Raw genomic sequence first — 23,231 nt, forward strand, 5'->3', positions numbered from 1 at the left:
TGTGGGTAATTTCTTTTATAATTTTCATGCATATAAGGTATTTGTGGAATTGCTTAAATGAGGGTTTGAGTCCTTTCCACTATCTTATGACTTGTTGGGTGAGAGCTTAACTAGTAACTAGATAATACATGCCAATTATTGGGTTTTGGGAGGTTAGAATGAGAGTTTGACCGACCTTAACCTAGGGGACCGTCTCACATCGAGAGGTGGGGGCCTACCTTTGAATTTACCTTTGTTATTCGTTAATTCTTGCCTTGACTCGGCTCTTAGTCTACATAAGTGAATTCGACCACCCTAGTCTATTTAATTTAAATCCTAATCGTCTTAGTAATCATCTAGTTCATTTACTTGTTCTTACTTGTAGTCTTATCGCTTAGTTTATCAATCATCCAAAGCACTTGCTAGAACTAAACTAGAAAACAAACAAACAATTTAAGAGCCATAATTACGTCCCTAGGGTTCGACCCTCTTAATACTACAACGGGTAAAACCGTACAGTTACGAGAGGAGTAAATGTAATACTCCGTATTTAATAATCATATAATAATAATATTTTATTATATTTAGCGAGTTATGTTGAGACGGAATAATATAATAATATAATAATAATAAGATAAATGTATTTATACACTCACCCTATATATATACTCCCTTATCCCTTATCCACCCACCTCATCATTTTATTCATCAGTTCCACCACACAAAATTGAGGGAAATCTTAGAGAGAAAAAGAGAAGAAAAAGGAGATCGTCTTTTGTCTCTCCGCCTTGAGATCGTAAGATAAACCATCTTATACTAGCCTTTATGTTATTATTTTTATACCGTTGACCCATCCCGACCTTGACCCACATCGGACCCGCCTTTGGCCACCGTAGGGGCTGCCGTTGACCATCCATATGGGGTTTGACTGAGTAGAAAAAAGGGGTTTTGGGGGTTTTATGTCGCAGGTTAGGGCTGCGTTTTTGAGAGGGTTTCGTGTCGGTTTGGGTCTTGTTCTGGGCAGATCTAGGTTGAGGGAGGAGAGGGGAGTAGAGTGGTGGTTGTGGGTGGTCGTGAGGGTGGCCGGAGCTGGCGGTTTCAGAGGAAGGAAGGAGGGGTGTCGAGTTGTTGATGTTGTTTGTGTTGTGTCGCCATTGTTGTTGGTTGTTGCGGTTGTCGTGGCTAGTGGTGGTGGCGGGTGCCGACTAGGGTCGGGGGAGACACAACGGGGGTCGGCGTCAACGGGGGGGTCGATTGTGGCCGTGGGTTAGGTGTTGTTGCGGGTTTATGTTGTTGCGGGTTATTGTTGATGTTGTAGCCGTGTTGTTGTTGTTGTTGTTGTTGTTCGCCGTGGTGTCTGCCGGCCGTGGCCCACCATGGCTGGTGGTGGTGGCCACGATGGCGGTAGTTGGTGAGTTTGAGTTAGGTTGGGTAGTGTATGAGACGGTTTTAAATAGTCGTATTTATATAAATAGTTTAGTATATTTATATGTATTTACATATGTATTAGATTGGTATATTTATACGTATTTGTATTATTATCGTATTTTAGGAAATGGGTTTTGTGAGACGGTTTTACGAGACGGGCCTAGCTTGTGTGACGGTTTGCTTATGTGGATATGCTATGAGGTAGCTCTATCCTACTCAATTTCATTGTCGTATTTATTTACAAAATGAGTCTTTTGTCATTTAATTGCATCGAGTGAGTCGTATTTCATGTTGTTGGTCATGACGACTCGACGAGTCGGGATTTGAGGAAATGGTATCCATGGCATGTTTAGCATGTTATAGGGTATATTGTCTGTCATGCATTTCATATTATGACGATTGTAATTGTATATGTTGGAGGATTTGTGTTGTTATTGTTTTGGAGACGTAAGACGATTAGGAGACCGTCTTGCGCTTAAGTCGCCTCTTGGAGCTTCCCACTCCAAGAGGGATGTGCACATTAATATCTTAAGTTACGAAGGGACTCGTGTGGTTAAGACACAACGTCTGGCAGGGGATCCGGTTGGCGTCCAGACCAGGTACGTCTGGGCGTGTCCCGGTACCCGTTTGTGGTTATCGGTATGTCTGGGCGTGTCCCGGTACTAGTATGGTTGTTGGTATGTCTGGGCATGTCCCGGTACCGTGGTGGTGGTGGTTTGATAGTGGTTCATTTATGTATAGTCATGTTGTATGTTCACACACTCGAGTCGTGTCACACTTTATTTATTTAATGAAACTGACGTTTGTGCGTATGTGTAATTGTCACCTATCTCTTTCGGGGTGGCCTTTGTCGATCCATATGATATCCTTTGGTCATATGAGGAGCAGGTTAAGTACAAGTTATTTGGATAGCACGCGGGAGACGGGACGAGCTTGATGATGTCACGAGACGAGTCTAGTTGGCTAGAAGAGTATAGATGTCACGAGTTGTACTTTATTAATTTGTTTACGTTTATGTAAATCATTAAACTTTACATTAATAAAATATTCTTTGATTGATGTTTTGAAACCCTACCTCGGGAAACCGAGATGGTAACGCTCCAATTATCTTGGTCGGATAGTTGGGGTGTTACAAAGTGTATCAGAGCGACGATTTTGGAACCTAAAACCAATGAACCAAAAATCAATCTAGGAGAGTCTAAGTTAAATGAACCCGACATGAGCTAGTGCCTATCGTCTCAGTTGGTCACTACGTGGGTGGCTAGGAGTATGGGAAACGTTATATGAATCGTAATAGGAATGCATATATATTATGTTTTAATGTGTGGTTGCATATGGCATGGAATATGATCATTAGTGAAAGTGGTATGCATACATGTGTTTTGTGACTCGTAATAGGTTTATCATATCATAGAATCGTTTGTGTAGAATATGATAACATGTGATGGATGAATGGGTGGAATAACGTGAATATGCTATAGATATGATTAGTGTGTGTTGATATGAGGGACGATAGTCCCGAACCTTGGCATGTAGGTATCATTTGCGTGTTTGATCTTGCTAGTGTCGTTGTTAAAGCATGAATGGTGATGATTGTTAGTAGAGTAGATATGATTATGAGAGTAATATAGAAAATATAGTTATTGTGAGGCCAAACCCGATCGAGTAGAGTAGTACTTGAGCGCGTTGACCAGTCACTCGACCGAGTGTATGAGTCACTCGGCCGAGTGAACGGATCACTCAACCGAGTGGATCTGTCACTCAACCGAGTGGGTAAATTTAAGAAACTGGAAAACTTCTGAAAGGTTTCCACTCAATCGAGTAACCTGTCACTAGACCGAGTGGAGTTGCACTCGACCAAGTGCCCTAAGTACTCGACCGAGTGGGCCTGTTGAGCTGAGAAATTCATGTAAAAATTGTTTTTCTACGTTATCTTTTCATTTCTATCTCGAACCTCGTAACTCCGACATCGATTTATCTTAAAATAATTCAAAAATTTCCGTATTGTGATTTATTGTTTGAATTACACCTTGCTACTCCGCTTTTCCGTCTTCTCAAATTTCGACCATGTAGTTGAGTCATCTTCTTCATTTTGCAATTTGAGACGGTTTTATATATACACATGTTTATTCAAGTTTTATCAAATAATTGCATGACTTGTTCAATTCATAGTAATGGTTGATTTTCTACATCATTAGAGTGGTCAAAAATCAAATTTTTACGATAATTTTTTTTCACCATGGATGAGCTTGGGAACTTGTGCTTTGGAGTCGATAACTGGATTTTCTTGTTTGTTTTGGGTCATGTTGAACAAGAAAAGCTTAACGTTGTTAATATCAGATTTTACCTTGTATGCGAAAATTTCAATTTAAAAGTTTTGACTTACTTTTCATTTTCATGAGTGAACATTGTTTTAATCGTCTTAAAAGACTACCGTTATCCCTAGTAGTATGGTATATTGTCTTGGAAATGAAGATTTCGTTGTAAATTTTAGCCTAAAAGTTTGAACCAAGTGAGGAATATGAACAATTTTGATTTTAACCCAAATATGGTTTAATAGTATTGTAAAACTATAATATTATTTGGGATTTTGCTATAAAATGGTGTGAATTAAAATTTTTCCATGTTAAAGGTTAACAAATTTTCCGAAAATGTTATGAAAAGTATACATAAGCTTTGATTTTTTGCTCGTGACAAACTTCATTTATTCCTTATTATTCTAATCTTCAATTACGACGTTTTGTGAAGTCGTGCATAAGAAGTTTCTCCGTTTTAAAAATTTATTTTCGAAAAAGAATGGTATACCTACCTGAATTTTGACTTCTTTAAGTTATGTTTTGTACCAATCGAGTAGTAATATTTTGAACTTGACCTATAGTGACATGTACCATCCTATGACGGATTACTCCGTATTAAAGTTTTCGAGAAATTTGAAACAAATGACCGTTATGTGAAAAGTTTTTAATATAGCATTTCGCATTTGAGTCAAGTCTAAGTAAAATTTCATTAGAGTTGAGTTTTGCAGTTGCATCGTTTTCCAAAGTTCATCCTATTTGAAGTGTGCCATTAAGGCAATTTTAAGGCGTCGGTCATGGATTTTCTCTCCCCTCCATGTTATTTGGTTTCCTATCCTTTCCATATCCGTTTTGGCTTTTTTTAATTCCCATCATCCTTATCCGTTGAGTTAACCCGGAATATCTGGGCATAGAGTTTTGTGTGAGCCCGAAAGAGTGTTTTCTCACCTTAACCCTTAGGCATATGTTTCCGACAAGATGAGTGATTTTGGACATAGTCATCAAGTTTGATAATTTGGGAACACTAGGTCGGTAGTTGGCCCATGTAATGTTTTGAGTATGGCAAATCAAAATAGGATACTTAGCGGTTGTGTGGACTCATAGGTAATGAACGCAATTTGAGAGCATGGGAGGATGACCTTTTTAGCACGACTTGGATGTTTTGGTTAGCATATGGTTGAGTTAGAACTTGTGGAATGATGAGGGAATAGTTGAGGTACTTAGAGAGTTGAAAGAGGAGTGATGATATGGATGGTAAAAGTTTCTGAAGGGTGTAGAATTTGGCTTAGGAAATGATGTGAGTTGAATAAATGGTGATAAAATTTAGGAATCTGGAATACCAGATATAGAGTACTAGAGCAAGAGATGAGTTAAAGACTTTGCAAGTGATAACCCGACATCCAATGAAGAATTTGTTTTAAGTTTCGAGTGAATTCGTGTGTGGTGACCTAATTGTGGATTATGGATGAGTCGAGTTCTAATAATTGGGATATATGTAAGTGTGGATTGGGTATCCCCAAGTTGGTGTTGTGGTCATGAGAGTAAGAGTGAGACATTTAATGCTTGAGGATTCAATCTTATGAATAAGGTATTTGATCATTTGTGATACATAATGTAACCGTTAACCTAAGTACATAGGCATGATATGGGAAAGTGGTTGTGTCGGACTCCGACCCTGTGTGTGGTAGTATAGATTTTGTTTATAAAATTGCCTCCCAAGCGTTATTGTAAAATGCCCACGGTGTGCATCGTGACCTTGTTGTAGTGCTTAAGTGAGTGATGATGTTATTGCTATCCCTTGGGAGTGATGAGTGATTAGGCCGTGCCCCTGAGATAGTGTAATGTGTTGTGTTTACCAATGTGACTAGAGTGTCGCACTACGGTATAGTTGTTGGTGATGAAATAATAGGTCTGTGCTGGTAGTATGCCTTGGATGCTTATTCTAAGTTGTGTAGTCGTGATGGCCATAAAGCCAAGAGTTTGTTTTGAATATGATCATCTGTTGGTACACTAGTCACGCTTGAAATTGATTTACATTCGTATGTTAGAAGAAGTGACCTTGGAAGTGATTTTGGACCGAACGTCAATCCTCTTGTGTGACACTCGACCGAGTGCCCCATTCACCTGAGCGAGTGCCACCTACTCGGCCGAGTGGCCCATCTCACTCGACCGAGTGGTTTGTCTTGACCTTTATTTTACCTATACTCGACCGACTATCGAGTGGTTGACTCATATCTAGATGAGCGTGTTGACTCTACATGGATGATATTTTGTTAATTGATTATGTTAACCATGTTGTGTGGCATTTTGGTGATTTGATGAAAGTCGTTAATATGATATGAATAGATTGATGACAAAATGATGTAATAATCTTGTGTGATGCATGTTAATAGATGTGGTTACAAATTATGTATAACATAGTGGTCATTTGCATACTTGTGTATCATGGTCTTCTGTATGAGCGAAAGTATTGGTAATAGATGGGAATGGATGAGTGGAAACACATGTGTGATCATGTGGTGGATTTGACGTGGTATATGTGTGGCATGGTACCCGAAAAATGGGAATATTGAGCATAGTTTAGTCATATGACGAGTAATGTTGCATCATTTGGTTGTTTCTTAGAGTTCGCATGTTTATGATTGATTAGCATACAGGTGCATGTATGAAATTAGACGTGATTTATATGTGTGAAGTAATAATCGAGTTATACCCCGAGACTTATGCATATACTTAGAACCAATTGAGTTGGGAGTTGTTATAGGAGTATGGTTTCGAACCGTGGGCTGAACCTCATACCTTGATGTATAGGAGGCTCGTAGAGTAGGGTTATATCATGTCATTAGAACTATGTGTGATTCATTTTTGGGTTTACAATAAGTAGGAGAGAGTGTTGAACCTGGAACATGGTCATTTTGGGAATTTTGGGAATTTAGTAATGAGTGTATGAGACCGTATTTTGAGGTTGATAGTTGAATTTCAGGACGAAATTCTCTTTTAGGGGGAGTGAATGTAACAATTCGGAAGTTTAGGAAAAAGGAATTACGGAATGCGAGGAAATAGTGAGAGTTGAGAGGAAGTAGTGAGAACGGAACACCGAACTTTGGGAAGAGAGTACACATGAGAATTGAGGGAATAGTCGGAAAGGGAAGAGTGAGGTGAAACTTCGGGGACGAAGTTTATTTTAAGGGGGGAAGATTGTAATACTCAGTATTTAATAATTATTTAATAATAATATCTTATTATATTAAGCGAGTTATGTTGAAACAGAATAATATAATAATATAATAATAAGATACATGTATTTATACACTCACCTATACTACACTCACCCTACATATATACTCCCTTATCCCTTATCCACCCACCTCATCATTTCTTTCAGCATTTCCACCATACAAAATTGAGGGAAATCTTAGAGAGAAAGAAGAGAGAAAAAGAGAAGAAAAGGGAGATCGTCTTTTGTCCCTCCGCCTTGTGATCGTAAGGTAAAGCGTCTTATACTAGCCTTTATATTATTATTTTTATACCGTTGACCCGTCCCGACCTTGACCCACCTCGGACCCGCCTTTGACCACCATAGGGGCTGTCGTTGACCACCCATATGGGGTTTGATCGAGTAGAAAAAAGGGGTTTATGGGGTTTTGTGTCGCTGGTTAGGGCTGCGTTTTTGAGAGGGTTTCGGGTCGGTATGGGTTTGTTCTGGGCAGATCTAGGTTGAGGTAAGAGAGGGGAATAGACTGGTGGTTGTGGGTGGTCGCGAGGGTGGTCGGAGGTGGCGGTTTCAGAGGAAGGAAGGAGGGGTGTCGGTTTGTTGATGTTATTTGTGTTGTGTTGCCATTGTTGTTGGTTGCTGCGGTTGTCGTGGCTAGTGGTGGTGGCTGGTGCCGACTAGGGTCAGGGGAGACACGGCAGTGGTCGGCGTCAACGGTGGGGTCGACTGGTAGCCATGGGTCAGGTGATGTTGCGGGTTTTTGTTGTTGCGGGTTGTTGTTGTTGTTGTTGTAGCCGTGTTGTTGTTGTTGTTGTTGTTGTTGTTGTTGTTGGCCGTGATGGCTGCCGGCCGTGGCCCACCATGGCTGGCGGTAGTGGCCACGATAGCGGCAGTGGGTGGTGGTGTTGGTTGAGTTTGAGTCGGGCTGGGTAGTGTATAAGACAGGTTTAATTAGTCATATTTGTATAAATAGATTAGTATATTTATACGTATTTATATACGTATTAGATTGGTATATTTATACGTATTTTTATTTTTATCATATTTTAGAAAATGGGTTTTGTGAGACGGTTTTACGAGACGGGCCTAGCTTGTGTGACGGTTTCCTTATGCGGATATGCTTTGAGGTAGGTTTATCCTACTCAGTTTCATTGTCGTATTTATTTATAAAATGAGTCTTTTGTCATTTAATTGCATCGAGTGAGCCGTATTGCATGTTGTTGGTAATGACGGCTCGACGAGTCGGAAGTTGAGAAAATGGTATCCATAGCATGTTTGGCATGTCATGGGGTATAGCATGTCATAGGGTATATTCTCTGTCATGCGTTTCATATTGTGACGGTTGTGATTGTATATGTTGGAGGATTTGTTTTGTTTTTTTGTTTTGGAGACGTAAGACGGTTGAGAGACCGTCTTGCGCTTATGTCGCCTCTTGGAGCTTCCCACTCCAAGAGGGATGTGCACATTAATGGCTTGAGTTACAGAGGGACTCGTGTGATTGAGACACGATGTCTGGCAGGGGAGCCGGTTGGCTTCCGGACCAGGTACGTCTGGGCGTATCCCGGTACGTGTTTGTGGTTATCGGTATGTCTGGGCGTGTCCCGGTACTAGTGTGGTTGTCGGTATTTCTGGGCGTGTCCCGGTACCATGGTGGTGGTGGTTTTATAGTGGTTCATTCATGTATAGTCATGTTGTATGTTCACACACTCGAGTCGTGTCACACTTTATTTATTTAATGAAACTAACGTTTGTGTGTATGTGTAATTGTCACCTATCTCTTTTGGGGTGTCATGTGTCGATCCATATTATATCCTTTGGTCATATGGGGAGCAGGTTAAGTACATGTTGTTTGGATAGCACGCGGGAGACGGGAGGAGCTTGATGATGTCACGAGACGAGTCTAGTTGGCTAGAAGAGTATAGATGTCACGAGTTGTACTTTATTCATTTGTTTACGTTTATGTAAATCATTAAACTATACATTAATAAAATGTTCTTTGATTGAAGTTTTGAAACCCTACCTCGGGAAACCGAGATGGTAACGCTCCAATTTTCTTGGCCGGATAGTTGGGGTGTTACAGTAAATATAAAACTTTAACAAGTTTTTCGCGCTGTTGCCGGGGACGGCGATATTGGATTTGATTAATTGTTTGCTTCTAGGCTTAGTTTACTTTATTTATTGGTTTTTCCACCCTTGTCCTAGTGCATTCATTGCATTAGGACCATTTGATATTTCTTTGAGTGCATGTATAGGTCCAATACTGGTTCTCTTTTCCCTCTTGATCGAGATATTGAGAAGACATTCCGAGCAAGAAGACGGTTGTCACTTTTATCCTTGAGAAGACCCCCACCCATCCTTACACCCTCTCAAAACACACCAACATCCACAATTGATTCTCTAAATCTACCACCCTCTCCTTCCATCTTAAACCATTCCCCAATCATGTCTCCCATAAACTCACCCACCCACTCACATCATACCAATAATACCAATTCACCTAGATTATCAGATACCCCAATTTGAGCCATAAACAACCTTGTGAACGACGACATGGTGGACTAACCAATGGGCTATTACAATAGGCCGGACCCTAATCGGTCTTGTTCAGCAATCAACTATGGAGTAATTGCCCCAATCACCTTTGAGCTTCTTCACCATGTCATCTATTTCATCCAACAAGACACCTTTCATTGGATAAAGAATAAAGATGCTCATGACCACTTGGTTATGTATAAGGAGAAAGTTGGTACAATCAAGCACAATGGCATAACCGTAGAGCAATTATTACTCATGCTCTTCCCTTTCTCTATGAAAGATAATCCAAAAAAGTGGTTGAATTCTCATGAACTGCGTACTTTCACTACATGTGCTAGTCTTTCAAAGGCTTTCATCAACAAGTTTTGCACTCCATCCAAGACCGCAAGGATAAGACATAAGATTCAAACTTTCACGCAAAAGGATCTTGAGACCTTAAGTGAAGCTTGGGAGTGTTTTAGAGATCTCCTTACTTCTTGCCCTCATCATGGTATTCCCAAATGGATGACCACGCAAACATTATTTCAAACCCTTGAACCAAGGTTTAGGGACATGATAGTGACAGCCTCCGATGGTAACTTTGATAGCATGAATAGTGCGGCAATCACAGACATTTACGAAATGGAGAATAGCTATGGAGGAAGGAAAAATGAAAGTAAAAGAGAAGGACCTCCTAGGTTAGAGTTGGAGACCAAGCTCAAGTTGGACGAATTGTCCAAGAAGTTTGATAGCCTTATGAAGGAGAAGAAATATGGAAATGCCCATCATGAAGAGAGACCAAGTCACTCCAAGGTCTATTATGTTCAAGGATCGAGATCTCCACCAAGGTTCCATACTCACTCAAGGTCTCCTCCAAGAGAATATCTCCCACAACCTATTTGTGAGACTTGTGGTGGCATAGGTCACACTTATGACATGTGTCCCTCTTATCCACAAGAATGCTATGATTTACAAGATCAACAACCAAATCAATTCTCCTACCAATGTCAAGAAACCTTCTTCCGAGCCCTCCCAAACGAAGATGCAAGATTTTCTTATGAGGGTCAACCTTTGGACGCCAACTACCAAGCTCAACAATACTTGCCCCCATCCAAATCCGAGTTTCAAAGACCTCCACAACAAAACATCCAATCCTACATTACGTCTCACCAAAGAAACAACAACCGATACCCACATCATAACCAAAACTTCCAACCACAACAAAACTACCCACCTCCTCATTAACAACAATAATTTCAACCCCCTCCATTCATTGAACCACTAAACCCCAACTCCTCTATTGAGCAAATGTTGACGAACATGGAGTCTAGGGCCCTTTAAAGAGAAGCTTAAGTGGACCAACAATTTATGCTTCTAAAGTTCGACCTCACAAATGTCCAAGCTCATCAAAGGTCGTTTGATTCTTACATAGCCAACCAAGGGGCTATTAATCCTCCAAGAAGGCAACACTCCCTTCCAATTCAAGGTTCCAACCCCAAAGATCACTACTAAGAAAATACGGGAAACTAGTAACAACCTTTTTCCGTCATTAATTCGCTTTCTTGACGGAAAATCCTTCAGGAACGTGCGTCATTACAATTCGTCACTAAAATCGCGATCCTGACGGAAATTCCGCCAGTTGTTAGGAATACCGATGGAACATTGGCAGTTAAACCGTTGTACATGGCAAGCGCAATACTGACGGATTTCCGTTAGGAACAAGAATTACCGACGGATTTTCCGTCAGGAAGCTGACACATGGAATCTTAGGTGGTTCCATAAAAAAATTGAAAATTGAGGTGCCTGACGGAAATTCCATTCGCAAAGTCAACGAAATATTGACTTTACTGACCGAATTTCTGTTATAAATCTGACATGTGCCATCTATATCTGACGGGTTATGACGAATTATCCGTCAAGAACCCATTCCCGACGGAATTTCACGTCATAAAACCGTCAGTTTCTCGTGTCTTCTGACGGCTCTCTTTTTCCGTCAGATTTCCTGTCACTATTAGGAGTTATCTTAGTAGTGGCACTACCTCATCAACAAGTCCACACGATTACATTGATAGACGAAAAAGAATTAGAAGAACCCAAGAGGAAGAAAGATGCAAAGAGAGGAGGAGTTGAGAACTCCAAGAAAGGAAAAGTGAGTGAACAACTTGAAGGTGATGAGAATTTTGTCTTGGAAGAAATAGTGGTTGACAAGGTTGGTAACAAAGAAGAAGAAACAGAAGCCAAAAGAATGATGACACCAAGCAAGCCTCACCTTCCAACAAGACCTATACCCCTCCATTACAATTCCCTAATAGAGGTAGAGTAATGAATGAGGAGAAGAAATTTTCTAAGTTCTTGGATATGTTGAAAAACCTTGAAGTTTCATTGCCTTTAACCGAGGTAGTGACGCAAATGCCAGTCTACACCAAATTTCTCAAAGAATTGTTGACAAATAAAAGGGGTATTGAAGGTGATGGTCTTGTTGCTCTTACGGAGGAGTGTAGTGCGGTGTTACTCAATAACATGCCGAAAAAATTGCAAAACCCGAGTATTTTTTCTATCCCTTGCATGATGGGTAATGTGAGCATTGAAAGAGCACCTTGTGATTTAGGTGCAAGCTAGTGTTAGCATCTTACCACTCCCTATTTCAAGAAAACTAGGCTTATGTGACATGATTTCTACTTCCATGACATTAGAACTCGCCGATCGATCGGTTCAATACCCCAAGGGTATCCTTGAAGACATTTTGGTCAAAGTTGGAAATTTCTACATTCCGGCGGATTTTTTTATGATGGATATCCCGGAAGATCACCAACTTCTTATCATTCTCGGGAGATCGTTCATGGCAACCAGAGGAGTTGTGATTGATGTGAAGAAGGTGAAGCTCTCTTTCAACATGGGAGAGAATGTACTTGAGTTCTCTTTGACGGGAGGCACCTCCAAGCCTATGTTTGAGAGCATTTGTTTGGTGAATATAATTAAAGATGTATTTGAGAATGAGAGTAATGATGAAGTGCTACGAGAGGCCGACTTGTGTGAGGCATATCAGAAAGATTCAAATCCCAGCGATTGTTGCCGATAAGGTTCAGGGTTTTGAGATATTGTTTTATCGCTGGTCTAGACGATAACCTTCTTAGTGCTTTTATAAAGAGGTGGCAGCCGGACACTAACACTTTTCATATACCTTTTGGAGAGATTAATATCATGCTTCACGATATAGAGTACATTCTTGGGATACCGGTTAGTGGTGATAGGGTGTGTACGAAAGCTATGGGTGAGGCCGAGGGAAATTTGAGGGTGAAGATAGCTAGTTTTTATGGAGTTCCCCTTTCTTAGGTGATACCACCACACTATAAGAATGGTGGTTTATTGACGACAGAGCTGAGGGATGTTATTGATGAAGGGAACGATAATGACAGGTTCCGGGTGCACCTCTTGATTTTATTGGGAGATACTTTGTTCATGGACAAGAGTTGTGATAGGGTGATCGCTCAGTTGTTGCCCTTGCTTGATAATCTTGATAGGGTTGATTCTTATGCTTGGGGTGCCGGTTGTTTGGCTTACTTGTACTGGCAACTAGGGATAACATCGCGTCGAGAGACTGTTAGTTTTAGTGGATGTCCACCGTTACTCAAGGCTTGGATATACGAGTCCTTTCCTCAGTTTTGACCTGACTTTGGAGTTTACCTTGAGAATAGACCTCTAATCGGGCTTGGTCTCACGTGCCTCGGTTTAAGGGAGATCTTCAACACTTACAGATCGGCAGAGTTTGGATGAGCTTAGGGCGGAGCATGTCCGATGGTGTCCCTATGGGAACCGTCACCGGGGCCCTTGTAGGGTGTCGCTTTACTTGGGTTTTATCATATTTCTTGATATAGTAGAGCCGTACCAGCCTAATCGGTGCATGTGTCAGTTTGGGTATCATCAGACAATCCTGTTTCCCTTGCTGAATCCGTCTCTTGAGCATAGCCTGACAAAGGGAAGTTATAGGCTTGAGTTTGGGGAAGAGCCTGATAGGATGTGGGGAATCAAAACTTCGAACATAGCTTTGAAGCATAGGTCAGTTCCAGCATTTATGCCATTCGAAGTTGCCGACAGGTAGATGAGGTGGTACTCGGAGATATCTCACCCATTCTTCTATCCCCCCCCCCCCCCACAGCAGGTTGAGTATCATTCAGTTCCTCTTTACGAGGAGCCGGAGGTCTCCCTAGCTCTCTGTCGTCATTTTAGGACCGTTTACAAATAACCCACTGAGGAGATGCAGAGAGATTATCTTGAGAGGTTGTTTGTGGGTTAGTGTCTATACTACGATGACGAGGATGATGAGTAGTTTATTTAGTATCACATTTATTTATTTTAGTTGTATTATTATTCTTATTTAGTTTACTTGTATGGATATTTTATGGTTTTTATGTAATTGGTATCACTTTTTATTTTAATTTTAGTAGTCAATTTATCGATCAATGACTAAGTGAACAGACCAGATTTGAAATACAAATTAATTAAAACGTAGTTAAGTGTTTACAACATAATTAAACGAATACAATTTAATTAAAATACAACTTAATTAAAATACAACTAAAATAAAAATACAACATAGTTAAAAAATACAAATTAATTAAAATACAACTTAATTAAAACTTAATTATCTTCTGTTGATGAAGTTGGGGATTCCAAATCTTCTATATCGTCACCAGCCTTAATTTCTTCAGGTTGACCAGCAACATATTGATCATAGAAATCAATGATGTCGAGTTTCTCGTTGCCGAGGTTGAACACTCTACCAGCATATAAATCGAAAAGTGTTGCGTAATCGAGCACAGTCAGTATGCGCTCAAAATATACTATGACGTGACTTCGCAACCTGCGAAACTCCTACATATTTTCTGTTAATGTTGCAGAGACACAACATCATAATTAACTGGAGAAGTTAGTACATTGTCCCAGTGCTCGGCTAAGATTTGACAAAGCCTACCAAGTGGTATACACCATGATCTTGTTGTAGTGTCCATTTAAGGGGTAATGTTGTTATTATTTCTTGAGAATAATGAGTGGTTAGGCCGTGTCCATGAAATAGTATATTGTGTTGGTAGTATATCTCGGATATTTCATCTTAATGATGTAATAATCATGGCTTTAAGGCCAAGTGTTTGTGTTTAAATTTGGTTATTTGATGGTGCATTAGTCACCATCGGAGTTTATTAGCTTTTGTGTGATGAAATAAGAAAGTTGGAACCGAGTTAAAATGAAAATATTCTGCCCAGGTGACACTCGACCGAGTGGTCGCCGACTCGGCCGAGTGGCCTCCACACTTGACCGAGTGGCCTGCCTTGACCCTTGTTTTGTTGATGTTTGACCAAATATTGAGCGTGCACCCTTATTTCGCGGTTTATATTAGTTAACTTGTGCTTGGATGAGCATGTTGACCTTACATGGGTGATATTTTGTGGATTGTTTATGTTTGATTATAGGTTGTGACAATTTGCAAGTGAATGGAAATTGTTGATTCGACATGAGTGGATTGATGACAGAAATGATATGATAATCTTGTTTGATGTGTGTTAATCGATGTGATTTTATTTTGTGGTGTAAAAAAATAAGATGAAAAATGTAATTATATGTCGCACAGTGGTTGTTTGCATGATTGTTATTGCGGTCTTCCATATGAGCGGAAGTGTTGATGGATGGGAACAGATTTGGAAACACATGTGTGATTATGTGGTGGATTTTACGTGGTATATGCGTGACATGATGTCCAGAAATGGGAATGTCGATCATGGTTGAGTCACATTAGGAGTAATTCTGCATTAGTTGATTGTTTTCTGGAGTCCGCATATACGTGATAGTTGTGCATACGTGTGAGATTTGACGTGATATAGATACGTAATAATAATCGAGTTATACCTCGCGATAGATACGTATACATAACCAACATGAATGGGGAGTCATTTATGAGATTATAGATTGGAACCGTGGGTTTGACCTGACACTTGACCTTTTTGGAGGCTTGTAGATGAGGGATTATATCAATGGAATTATAACTATGTGAGGTTTGATTACGGATTTGAAATGAGTAAGAGAGAGTGTCAAACCTGAAACATAGTCATTGTGGAATTTGGGAATGAATGTATGAGCTACATTATGAGGTTTGATAGTTGAACTTGAAAGTTCCATAACCATGTTAATTAGAATCTTCTAATAATGAAACTAATTTTCTTATTAAACTAGTGGTGGATCTAGTACATGCAAAACAAAATAAAAGGATTTGGAAGAAAATAATTTCCTTACATTGTTGTAAGAACCGAAATTTTGGGCACAAGTAAGGTCTCCTACCTTCACTTGTTCTTGAGCTAAAATTAGAATGGATGATCTTCCAAAACCGAGTATTCAAACTAGAATACCTCCTTTAGTGCACCCCCAAGACTAGCACAAAGATTACTACAAATATTAACTAGATATTTGTAGTAATATACCCTTAATAATAATATTACTACACTAGTAATTTTAGATTAATATCATCATATTAATATGTGAGGTTTTAGAGATAATTTTTAGTGAAAAAGGCAAAAAACTAAGAGAGTAAAAATGAGCCACAATGACCCCTTTTCTAGCTCCCAAAACCGGCACCTACATCAAGGTGAGTGAGTTTTCTTTTTCTTATTTTATTCCCATGCTTGGTAGGTAATGGGCTAGCTAGGTGTGATTAATAAGGTTAATCATCATTGTGTTTTTAGCATCTTCCAAACACAAGAAGACAAAAACCAATGGACTCCCTATACCCTCTTAAAACCGGTTATGGGGACTTGTAGGATCCATTTCGGTTTTCGACATTTGTCCCGTAAATGCTTATTAACCTGGTGTTTAATTATCGCGCATAATTAAATATTTAATTTGTCGTATAACAGTTATATGACAAATTAACGGACGATGTATATATGCTCAACTTGTTGAGTATATTTTATCTTCATCACATCAATTAATGGGTACTACGATGCCCATTTTAATTAATTTACACCTTGTTGTAAATATAATTAACTTACAACCTCTACCTCAAAAAAATATGTAAATCTCATTTATAATTATGAGTTCCAAACTCATATTAAATATTTAACTCACATAACTCAATATATATAAGGGATTAATTAACTTGTATCAAATACAAATAATTACTTTTCCATTTGTGCGTCATCCTATAGGTGTGACCGAAGGGATCAACTGATCACCATCGTCAAATGACAGTAATGTCAAACTCTAGTTAGCCAATCATTACCGATTAATGTTAATCAGTTGACAATATAATTCAATCATCCCCTCCGTATTTTTATTATGAGATTTAATCATGTGATCGCACTATTGTTGAGGACACTTACTCCAATAGAACTTCGGGACGGAGCTCTCTTTTAGGGGGAGTGAATGTAACAATTGGGAGTTTACACTACAACAAATAAGCACTTGCGTCACGTTTAAATACGTGGCGCAAGTGGTAAATTTCCGTGACTACACAATTTTGCCACGGGAAATCAGCCGTGACCCAAGTGGCCGTTGCAGAGTTTTAGCCACGGAAAAAGATGCAACGTGGCTTAAATTAGCAATTTTGCCACGGTATTTCCCGTGGCTAAAATAGCGTGGCTAAACAAGTTTCCCGTGGCTAAAATTATTTTAGTCACAAGGTAATATTGTGGCTAAATTAAAGAATTTCCGTGGCTAAATACTACTTGCCACGAAATACTAGCGTGGCAAAAGAGAAATTATCGTGGCTAAATATTAACAGCCACAAATTTTATCGTGGCAGAAAAATAAAATTCTCGTGGCTAAAAAATACTAGCCACGAAACAGTAACGTGGCAAAAATGACTTCCGTGGCTAAACATTATTGGCCACAAATATTATCGTGGCTTAATATAAAATTCTCGTGGCTAAACATTACTAGCCACGAAACAATAACGTGACGAAAATACTCTCGTGGTTGAAAATTAATAGCCACAAATATTATCATGGAAAATTTTATAGTTTCCGTGGCTAACACATTAGTAAGTTGTAGATAACGCATATGATCGTAAAATAAAATAAGATCTTATTGTCGATTACATAAAATATAGCATCCTTGTCTTTTATAACAGCTAAACAAGCGCTAAAACATAAGTAATGTGAAATACATGTCCGAAAATAGAAAAAAAATATCCAAGGTTGTGCTTCTAATGCTGGTAAAAATTATAAATGCAGTGGTTTATCTTCGGATGTAAACTTGTTTGCTCCATATTTGTACTCCCAAACTTAGAGAAAACCAACTTAAACACCTATAACAAAAAGGAAGGAAAAAAAATATTATACAAGTGTCATTAGAAATAAATTGCGATTTATCCAATATGAATATCATTTAAATGTAGTGTATTTTTTTTAACTCGATAAAGAAAACATGAAACTAACCTTATTAGTGAGATGGTCCGATCTCATATGACTTCACCATGATAAACTCAATGAACATATCCACGAACTACGCCATTTAGCATTAGATCATCAAATACATTTTCTCTTTTCTTATGGCGTTTGTTATTTCATATATAACAAGGACAAGGGACGGTAGGTTCCTCATCATTAGTATCACCAGCTGAAGGTGAATTAGCGAACGCGAAATTAAGGAAATCTTTAACTCCATTTATATACAATTCACTAGCCCTATCACTGCATCCCATCCATTCTAATCTTCTCTTGAAAACATCCGTAGTATCCACGAGTGTAGAGGACCAGTAACTAAGATAAATGAAAAAAAAAATCCATTTTACTAAAAAAAAATAAGGCATAAAAAATCAATTTAGGAAACATGACGAGCATAAAATGGATGTCCAAATTCATTTTTGAGTGAGTATAATATGAAGGCTAAGTATACTCGGAATGGTATTAAGAGGTGTTATTGAATGAACAAGCTTAAAGGTAGCTAGTTTCACTTCAGTCTAATACAGTTTAGAATGTTGGTAAAAAGTGTGGTTGAAATAACACGTCTTGGCCGTTTACACAATTTAAATAAGTATTGTCCAAAAAAATTGGGACGGAGGGATATTTTAATCAAAAGTAAACAAATGATAGGAACGGAGGGAGGATAACAAGAAATATATGATTAAGGATGTAACACCCCGATTTACAAAGGAGCCTTTAGCAAGACATTCCCTAATAAACCAGACTGTTACCATCTCGGTTTCCCGAGGTAGTGAATATAAAGACATAACAATCCAAAGTACTTTAATTATACTTTAAGTGAATACTGTTTACAAAACCGTACAAACTAAAACTGTAGCAAAACAATTTACAAACTTTTAGCGGAAATAAAACTTATAAAACAAGGTGGATAACTAAACATGATTAAACGAGGTGGACTAGACACTAAGTCAGGCAAACCAAGCTCTCTTCCCATCCAGCTCCTATCAGTCTCTGAGGTACCTGTCAATCTGCTCCCCATTAAAAGGTTCACCGCAGGTGTTCACGAATACACAGGGTCAACCACGAGGTTGAGTAGGGTAATACAATGCAACAAGTATGTATGATATGCATGCTCCTCCATCACCACCACCATCTCATCGCAACTCATAACCCGGACCACCCAGCCATACCGATCTCCGGTAGACTATATATCGACCGTAGCCGATCGGCCAGCTCGCAGCTGAGGACACCAGGGCAAGTCCTGCAGAACCCGCCTGGGCCTTATCACAACATCATCATCACCACACCACATCACCCCAACATCCTCCATCTCCAATGCATATGAATGCTCAAAAGAAATTAATGCAACACAATATGTATATCATTGAACTGATCAGTCATAAAATCATGCCGGTTACCAAATGTTGTGATAACATACTCAATACGATCAATTCAGTCAATCACATTCCAGTATATGAATCATAACATAACTCAACAACCACGAATCAAGTCAACGTTCACAGTTTGGTCATATGAAACACAAACAAGTCAACACAATTCAACAACAACGATAATAAGTCAAGTGTATTTCCCTACCTCAAAGTGCCAGCAAATCCAATTAAGCAGTTCAAGCAGTCCAGAAAATAAAGCAACGAATCTGATTATCGATCCTTCACAAATCCGTCACCTAAAACAATTATAATATTTATAATTACTAATTACTAAATATAGAAATCTCCCAAAATAGAAGCTACTAATCAAAAATAGATAGGTTACCCAATATAGAAAGTTTCTAAAAATGGAAAGTTTCCCAAAATAGAAAGTTACTAAAAATAGAAGTTTTCCCGAAATGCAATCCCGACACCAAAACTTATGCCCAACTGCTAACTAAAATAACCCGATTAGTATTTGACCCAACTTCCCAAAATAGAAACTCGGAAATAAAAACGAAACGTAAACATTTTAATTACGCAAAACCCGACACAACCCTTCAAACACTCCCCTTCTCACCGCTCGCCCAACCACCACGCTGACCCAAACCACCTTGGCCACCACCGTCATCACCTCTGACCCACGGTGGTTCCAGGGGTGGTCATCACTCGCCTCGACTCCCTCTGAACCGCCACAGAAACCACCCCAAAAGCGCCTGACCGCTCGATTTCCCTTTCCCCTGTTTTCACGCATTCAGGCCACCCCCACCACGAACCGCCACCTAAGACCACCAACACGCCTCCAATGTGGTCGCCCCAACCACCAAGAGTTAACCCAACAATACCCGTGTCAATTCGGGTCTGAAAAAGGGTCCCAATTACCCGAATTAACCCCAAAACGCCACGAAGCCTCTCAGATACGAAATGTTCGGCAACCACCGCGCAAACCACCACCGATAACCACCCAAATGCCACCTTGCCCGTCGACCCTTCACCCTTAGTCTCACCAGCCCAGGTCCGCGTCAAATCGAGTCACAATAAAGGGTTAAACCCGTGTTTTTATCCGCCATCAGAATCCCATAACCACCCCACCAAAAGCCGCCTGAAACACCTTCTCCCGCCGGTCTCTGGTGGTCAAAAGGGGGTCTAATCACTCCCTGGTCTCCCACGGTCACAACGGTACCCTAGGTTAGTCCTATAGCGGTCTAATTAACAAGTTATATTCGTCTTAAGGCGAGTAGTTTTGAGACGGTCTTACCTTGCTTGAATGCCGATGACGATATGCGACCAACGCTCTTCCTCTCTTCCACGGCAACCCTAGGTGAGTGTAGGGTTTCTAGGTCCCTTTATATAGTCTAGGTTTAATTAGTATCCGACTCATATTAAGAAACCCGCTCCTATTCTAATTAGAAGATACCTTGCTTAATTAATTCCCGACTCACAACTTATAAACCCGTCTTTACTTAATTACCAACTGGCCTTAAGCCATGGCACACAACCCCATGTACTTCCTTCATAAAATATCATTTACCTTTCTCGTCTTATTTGCAATTACTATAATAAAATACGATTAATTAATTATTCGAATTACGTAAATTATTTATATAAATTATTATCAAATTACGGGGTATTACAATCTTCCCCCCTTAAAATGAACTTCGTCCCGAAGTTCGCTTAAAAATGCTACTAAGAGCCTCAGCAACATCTAACACAACTCGGTACCATAAATTCCATTTCAACTTATAACCAATTAAACACAATCAACCCTTCCAATTAAACACAATAAAATGTATTACAAAATAAACTCAAAACACGAAGATGCATCTCAAAACAAACTCAAAACACGAGGTATCACATTCTACCCTCCTAAAAATAAACTTCGTCCCGAAGTTTAACTCATCTTCACTTAACCCACACTAACTACAACTAACCACCTGAGAAACACAAATGTATAACAACTAATCTCTTAACACTGCTAACAACTATTTCCAACAACTAGTTTATCGATTCCTGGACGACTATTGACAATGCGCGCTCTTATACCCTCGAGTTACGTCCCCGGAGCTCCAACTTATTATACCATTAAGTCAACTATCACCACCACCCTCCATTATATTCACAATGTCAATCCTAAGCCATAAACAAGAGAGAGTAACCGAAATACAATTTAAAAGAAACTCCTCGCATTTGTAACCATATCTCCGGAAAGAAATCTACCACTCTAATCCATCATAATCACCAAAATCCATTAACATGTCCATACAACCATTTACTCACTTACTAACCCAGGTCAAGAATTAGGCCGATGAATACAACACTCAACAACATACTTAGAACTCATAATTTAGATTATCACACGGTTTCCACCACATCAGTTATGAAACATATCACACCTCCCAAAGAAAAGAAACAGGACATATGATTCACAATAACAACAAAATTACTTCCATATCACACATATGTTTAACATTTTAGCAACCATACCATTCAATTGTATCCATCAACTCAGTATAATTCATTTCCAGCAAAAATAAAAGATATCGCATAAACGACTTAAACATGTACATATACCATCATATAACTTGTAAAACATTATCTATGACAAAAGATTAGCAAGGTGAACAAGTTCTCTGGTTTGCACGGTTTGAACAAATAGGCAACTCGCGGCTCAATTAAACGTAACTATAACGATTATCATTTAAACATACGCATAACATGTGAATCATCAAAGGGTTATCTCATTATAATTGGCCAGCATAGCTGACATAAAAAAATTTCCGTCAAAATATAATTCATATCGACGGTTCGAGAATATATTTCAAATATCGTAACTATATCAAACATTTTTTTTTCTAACAATTGCAACAATCACCTTAGCATTTCATGACAATACAACTATGAACATATCTAATAAGGAACAACAACACTATTTTATTATCATATCATAAGTTTAGGTTCAACTGAAATAAATTAATGCAATGAAAGTAATAAGTATAACTATAGGCACACAGACTCACATAAAAGACATTAGAACTCAGATGACATCCTACATGTGTGAATATTTAGACATAATCATTACTACCATCCATGTGTAAACATTTAAACATAATTATTATAAATATTCATGCGAGTATATTAGAACAATCAAGTTAACATTTAACGCCACCAACTTTACCAAGATATGACAATATAGTTTTATATATATATATATATATATCCGACCACTATACAAATATGATGATCACACCGTAGATATTACAACATGCCAAATATATATAAAATATGCAAACAACTGGACTCATATAAAATATTTCACCCTCGATTAAGAATCAAATTAAGCTATTCAATTTCACTCATACTATCATGCCAACAATGTTATCAACTAAACTTTAATTTTATCACTTGTTAAGATACATAACTACTGAACATGCATGCTACTATCATCATATAAAAACATTATAAGGTCACATTAATAAGGCTCATGAAATAACCAAACAATTGTATGAAAACTCAACATAGAACGCACATTTTACAAGTCATGATTCACGTTGTAACTTCCAAAGACCACGAACAAATAACCATTCGATTAAAACTTGATTCATATTACTTTTATAAAATACGGAGAGTTAAAAACACAGGGGAAAAAGAATTAGGTCTAAAGCACAAGAATTCCATTTTTAAAGAATTTTACAACTCAGTTGGTCCAAACAAGTATGTGACAGCAATTGGTCCGAAACTTGGGTCAGTTTGCAAAGCTTACCATTTAATATAGAGACATCAAGAATTAACGTGGCTTATCAATTTGAAAACATATGCGAATATTCTGCTCGATGGAGTTGGAATTATGCAAAAATTATTAATACAATTTAAATGAGGATTTTTACAAAATCGTTGGTCAAAACATCACTGCACAGGAACTTCCTGACCACAGCCCACTAAAATATTTATTACTCCTAATGCG

General features: G+C 38.8%; 1 non-coding gene across 1 annotated transcript; it reads right to left on the reverse strand.

Annotated features, from left to right (window-relative positions):
- Positions 1-9,837: 9,837 nt before the first annotated feature.
- LOC141624212 (small nucleolar RNA R71) lies at positions 9,838-9,944 on the reverse strand. Its single transcript, XR_012534023.1, has one exon. It is a non-coding gene; the product is annotated as a small nucleolar RNA R71 (small nucleolar RNA).
- Positions 9,945-23,231: the final 13,287 nt, after the last annotated feature.

This window comes from Silene latifolia, chromosome X (genome assembly GCF_048544455.1).
Source record: "Silene latifolia isolate original U9 population chromosome X, ASM4854445v1, whole genome shotgun sequence".
Classification (NCBI taxonomy): Eukaryota; Viridiplantae; Streptophyta; class Magnoliopsida; order Caryophyllales; family Caryophyllaceae; genus Silene; species Silene latifolia.